This window comes from Macadamia integrifolia, unplaced genomic scaffold (assembly GCF_013358625.1).
Source record: "Macadamia integrifolia cultivar HAES 741 unplaced genomic scaffold, SCU_Mint_v3 scaffold3686, whole genome shotgun sequence".
NCBI classification, from domain to species: Eukaryota; Viridiplantae; Streptophyta; class Magnoliopsida; order Proteales; family Proteaceae; genus Macadamia; species Macadamia integrifolia.
The window spans coordinates 1-5,924 of record NW_024869727.1 but is presented as its reverse complement, the minus strand read 5'-3'; the positions used below and the strand labels follow the sequence as shown (position 1 = coordinate 5,924).

Below are 5,924 nucleotides of genomic sequence, written 5' to 3'. Positions count from 1 at the left end.
TGGGTAAATCAGTCTAATATGTTCTTTAAAAATCGTAAAAAGTAGCTCCTGGATCAAGACACATAGGAGGTTAGAATGAGATTCGACTCTTCTCTTGAGCACCCATTGCCCAAGTTGACCCCTAACTATTTGGGGAGCACTACATAATTAAGCAATGATCCAACATTTTGAGATAATGCGTGGAGAATAAGGCATTGACAAAGACGTGGAAAACAAGGTGACAAGAATCGTTGGATCTCCGTTTGAACACGTAAAATTCTTTTTTTTTTTTTTTAATTGAAGACCTAATATTTTCCCAAATAATTATGGGTAAAACCTGAACGATGAAAGCTCAGGTGAAACCTCAGACCCATCAAAATGACCACCCTAAAGCCACTTAATGCTTTCCACGCACATTCACATTAATCCCTACACTGGTGCCGAAGCCACGCTGCTTTTTTTTTCTTCTCAAATTTTTTGTGTAAAGGGATGGAAAACCCTAACGTTAGTCCGCGAAACCCTATAAATTGAAATCCCTCGACTCAAGGTTGTAGCGTAATATACCAGAAACCCTACTGGAAGCCTCCCTTGGATGGTGAGAATCGTTTCTGCAGGTTACGAAGCCTATGATCTATCTCTTACTCAACAAGTTGCTGGTTCCCCTTGTGCCTTATTCTCCAATTCCCGATCATAAAACCCTAGGTTTTCTTCAGTTTTTTGTTGTTTTTTCCCCCTTTTCGTCTTCTTCACGCATGTTTGTGGAATTAGATTTTCAGTTCTCTATGCTGTTGACCTTTTTATTTTTTTTAAGAGTTTGAAGAGGCCAAATGATGAACTTTCTGACTTGAATACACAATCACTAGATTGGGTATGATGATTTTTAGTTGAATAGGAAGAGCTGATGCCTCTGGAAACATCAAAAGTTTGATTTTTTTTCCTCCTTTTTAAAATATTTCTAGCTTTATTTTTCTGTAAATTCCTGCGGCATTATGGATGATGAGATATTGAAATTAACAGTTATCCCTGTCTGATTATAGGTGCTGATGTTTATCAACTCTGACATCTTTGCCGTAGGTTTTTCATTACTTACTGTAATCATCTCTCGAATTTGTGTTATGAACTTTTGAATTTCTTGATTTGTTTCTGTAGAAAAATAATCGAACATATATATAGCCAATGATGATAGTTTTTGTTTCACTGAATGTAAGTATGTGGTGTACTTGCATTAATGTTGAATTCCATGAACTAGGACGGTCTGAGGCTTGAATCTATTGTTTGATTAAGGATTTTCAGAGATCTTCTATGTTCTATCCCTGTTTTTTCTTTGATTTTGGTTGATTTTTTCAAAGATGATTGTTATGACTTCAAAAGCTTTGAGGATGAGGAGAATTTGAATAGTACAGTTATCCCTGTCTGATGCATAGATGCTGATCTATTTTGAATCTGACCAATATGACAGCTTTGGAGTCTTACTTCTCTGTTCTTCTGATTTTGTTCATGGGTTTTCTATGGAAATCTTGTGCAGTTCATCCCCTTTCCTTGTCTTGCTATTCATTTTCTCTCACTAGGGTTTTATTGTTAATTTTTTTCTTATCTGGTACAAGTTTCTATGAACTTCTTTTTAATCTTCTTCCATATTTTTGGTTGTTGATTTTGCTGTTTCTTGCTTGCTTTCTGTATGTTAATCTCTTTTCTGTCAAAATTTTGAAGTTTGAGAATGGAATTCCATTGGTACAAGTACAACAGTCTCTGATTTTGTTCTCTTCTCATCTGTTGCCAATGATGACTTATGAGTAGAGAGAGGCTGAATGTGAATGTCTTGTGTGTTTCCATAGTGAAAAATGTATCAGAACTGGGATGGTCTGAGGCACCCTAGCAATTTTCTGTCATCATATTTGCATTTGTAAGTGGCAAAACTTTGCTAAATTGGTGGTAGAAATCAAATTTGTTCATTTTAACACAAACAAATCTACTGTTTGGTTTATTGCTCCGATTTTGAGGAAAATCCAAGGGTTTTTTTTTCCTTGTTGCTCCATTATTCACCGAAATATTTATCCAAGCATAAACAAAAGAGACCAATGCTGTGTTTGGTAGTCATTATGTTCCGGAAACATTTAGTATTAAAAATAGTATTTTCAATTTTAATGTCAAAATACAGTTTTAAAACAGAAAAAAAAAATGGTGTTTGGTGAATCTGTCTCAAAAAAAGGGTTTGTCTTAGTTTTTGCCTTTTTTTTTTTTAATAATATATATATATATATATATGATATAAAATCGAAATGACGTTTGTGTTTCTAGTGTTTTTCTCTTTGCATTTCTTGCATTTTATTCTTCCTGATAAAGCCAAGTGTTTTGAAGCTTTTTCATTAAGGGCCTCCGAAAGCTTACGGTGAAGGCAAAGGCTTATTCAGAGCTTCTTCCGTTTTTCTTTTTGTTTCCTCCCTTCCTCGATTGCGTTTCCTTCTTTGGGATTTAGTAAAAGCGGATTTTGGGTGTAAACTGGGGGAGAGGAGTTTGGTTTTTGGGCGTTAGTTTTAAAAAATGTAGTGATATAATAAAGGTAAGTGATTTGGTTTTTCTAAAAACTAAGGATCCGTTTGGTATTGTTTTAAAAAAACGTTTTTGGAGTTTTTTTGTTCTATTGGAATTTTAAAATAGAATATTCTGTTTGGTGTTTTTATGGTTTTTTTTTTTTAACAAAAACTGAAAAAACGAGATTGGACGGAACTCCAAAATGAAATTCTGTCTTTCTAGTTTTGTTCCATTTTACAAAAAAAAAAAAGGGTTTTCTATAAAAATCTGAAATTTTGAAACACCATTTTTTCTTTAAAAATTGTATTTTGATACAGAAATTGAAATTTTTGTTTTTTACACGAAATGACGTTTCTAGAACAGAAATGATACCAAAAGGAGCCTAAGCGGTTTTAGGTTTTAAAATCTATGTGTTGTCCACTCTGTGTTGGAATTATATATGCATAAAGGGGATTCCAATATGTGTCGTGCGAAAGTTGTTTTTGATGGATTTTGAATCCTTGTTTTACGGGTTACATTGAATCGGAGAGGATAGAGATTCTAGATGTGTCTATACAAGGTTCAGTGTTAGGGTGGTGTTTATTTTTCGTGGAGGGGGAGGGTGTGGGTTGCAATTTGTGGAGTCAATGTGGTAGGGAAACGAAAGGGAAGATAATTTTGATTGAGGGACGTGTAAGGAGAATAGTATGTCGAAAAGAGGGATATTTTGGTTTGTACACAATTTTCCTTCACGGCTGGTTAAGGAAGAGTGGGTTCTAATGTGAACCCCATCTCCCATATATCGCCGCCCTCCTTTATTCGCGAACTTTTAATAATTGGATGAGAAGAGGTTACCTTGTGTCATTTTTATTTTTTTCGCCAACAGAAAAGTTCCACGTGCCCCTCTCATCTCAGCCCCCAATTTTTTTTTATCAGATGGTTTTTCGCAGCTCACTTGATCTCCTCCCCAGAATACTGATCATTGAAAGTTTGAATCGTGGTTTATTAAAAGACTAAAATACCCTTCATTTCTTACTTTGCTATCAAAAAAGGGTTGCCACTGACTCTTCTCCCTACCGGCTGGCTGCTTCCCACCCTCCCTGGGTTAGTAGAGAATTAGGATTCTTTTGGTGGAATCTCTATTTCTTTTGGTGCAAGGAGATTCAAAAAAAGAGGGGGATGCAACTTTTGAGAGAAAATGTGTAAAAGATGGCTATTTAAATTTGTTAAATGGTATATTAAACAATTCATACTTTTAGAAGAGTAATAAAAATTCATATCGCTTTTACTAATAAAAATATGAATTGTTTGGTATATTTTTTCGGTTACTAAATTACTTTCATTTTTGCCCCTTGGTTTAGTTACAATAGTTATTTGAAAAAGGGCTACCATTTACTTAGCTCCTTATATGAGAATGAAGGACATTAAATGGTTTTGTAAGGGGTAAATAGGTAAGGACAATGTTTTGTAGCTGAATGATGTACAGTCCAAATGTGACTCCCATCTATGTTTTGAAGTATTCTTTTGTATCAGCCATATTGGCCATGCTGTATCAGTATGATCTAATCTAGATTGGTATAGCATTGATATTGTTAGAGACAGCTACCGATTCCAATATTGAGAACTAAATCTATGCTCCCATCACTCCCCAGTCCCCACCTCTCTTTCCCATCAGCCCCCCAATGGTATATGATCGTGATGGGCCATAGTGAATTGGATCATGTGGCCTTAGGAAAACTTGTCCATGTAGAGTTATAATTGTGAAGTCAGAACTTACAAGAAACTTGGGCGTGTCAATAAGAACGTTTTGGAGAGGGAGTGGGCCCTATTATTTTTGTCTTTGGTGGGTGAAAGAATCCACGCACGAATGGTATGGATCTTTTGCATATATATATATATATATATATGAATGAGAGAAGTAACTTGTAAGTCTGGTGGAGGAAAAGCCCATACATAGTCTCTATTTTTAGATGGTAGTTGCGTACCTCCATTGCCCCTAAAAACAGGGTCTGTGTTTGGGCCTTTTTTACACCAGTCTAGTACTATTCCTTTCCCCCATTATATAGGGAAAAAAGATACATATGATATCCATGTGAATTTTTCACACCAAGATAGAATTGTAAGCCCCATGGTCCCCACCCACTCTCTCCTCAATTGTGGGATTTTTATTTTTTATTTTTTCTAATCGAAAGAAGAAAATCATCTATTAACTAGAAATGAAACTTAAAACATCGATATTGTTTGAGCTACTCAAAATTTGTGTTTGTTTTTTCATCGCCATATATGCAATGTTGTTGGCCTAAGATAAAAAATGGGGTATAAACAAATAAGTATGAACATCCAAAATTAGAGAGATTTTTTTCCACGGCCACAATATGGTATTATTATAAAAAAGTAACTTGTCTAATTTTATTGAATCACTCCAAATTTTCTTTAAGCTCCATTCTTCCTCTTTTCCAAGTTTTCATTCCAGGGTTCATAATGGTAACCCTCCAGTCGCCTGAATTAGTACCTCCCTATTGGTGCATGTTGTTGGCCAACGAGTGGGATCTCTAGAGGGAGAGGTCAACGGTTTGTTTTTTTTGTTTTTACGAGATAATCAAATTAACATAACAGATATATAAAATTGTACTGCATGGTGTATCCGACTTAAAGACCGATTGTTTTTTGTTCCTTGCCTCTTTATAGGGGTGTCAATTCTTAAACCAAATCGGTAAAACCGGCCAGACCGAATCGATAACATGGATCGAATCGAATCGAAACCGTATTGGGTCGGTTCGATTTGGAGTATTGCACGCCCAAAACCAAACCGAATTGCACCAGAAATTGGATGAACCCGAAATCAAACCGAAACCGGCTCACAATCCGGATCGAAACTGAAACCAAACCGGTAAGAAATCGAAACACTCCAAAATTCATTAAAAAAATCAAAATTTGTATAGTTTTGTAAACATTTGTATGGAAAGTCGAATTCAAATTGGACCAAAAATCAAAACCAACCCGATTACAAATCGATTTAAGAAATCGAAGACAAATCGAAATCAAACTGCATCGAAATCAAAACCAAATCGAAACTGGAATTTTTTTATTGGTTCAATTTTAATTTCAACTTTCTCACACCAAAACTGATTCAATCTAGATCAAAATCGAATCAGACCGACCGATTGACACCCCTACGGCCCTACCTCTTTAGCTACTCCCTTAATCCCAAGGACATAAGTATCGTTAGTTTACTAATTTTTGGGAGGTTCGTGTTGTTTAGAGGGTACGGTGGTTCAAAAGAGACTGAATAAAGATGCAAAAAGAAAGTGATGTGACTTTTGAGGCGGATGAGCAATAAGAGAGAGAGAGAGAGAGAGAGAGAGAGAGAGAGAGAGAGAAAGAGAGAGAGACGCCTGCTTTTGGCCCACAGCCCTTAAAAAGATTTGATTTTG

At 35.6% G+C, this 5,924-nt stretch overlaps 1 long non-coding RNA gene and 3 other non-coding genes across 4 annotated transcripts; 3 read left to right on the top strand and 1 right to left on the bottom strand.

The window, feature by feature from the left end:
* The first annotated feature begins 964 nt into the window (after positions 1-964).
* On the top strand, positions 965-1,046 carry LOC122068308. Its single transcript, XR_006137067.1, has one exon. It is a non-coding gene; the product is annotated as a small nucleolar RNA R38 (small nucleolar RNA).
* A 105-nt stretch (positions 1,047-1,151) lies between these two features.
* Positions 1,152-1,241, top strand: LOC122068310. The gene has a single exon (XR_006137069.1). It is a non-coding gene; the product is annotated as a small nucleolar RNA snoR20a (small nucleolar RNA).
* A 107-nt stretch (positions 1,242-1,348) lies between these two features.
* Positions 1,349-1,433, top strand: LOC122068309. Its single transcript, XR_006137068.1, has one exon. It is a non-coding gene; the product is annotated as a small nucleolar RNA R38 (small nucleolar RNA).
* A 3,649-nt stretch (positions 1,434-5,082) lies between these two features.
* On the bottom strand, positions 5,083-5,757 carry LOC122068307. Its single transcript, XR_006137066.1, has 2 exons — positions 5,676-5,757; positions 5,083-5,168 (listed from the first exon to the last, which is right to left on the bottom strand). It is a non-coding gene; the product is annotated as an uncharacterized LOC122068307 (long non-coding RNA).
* Between the last annotated feature and the right edge of the window lie 167 nt (positions 5,758-5,924).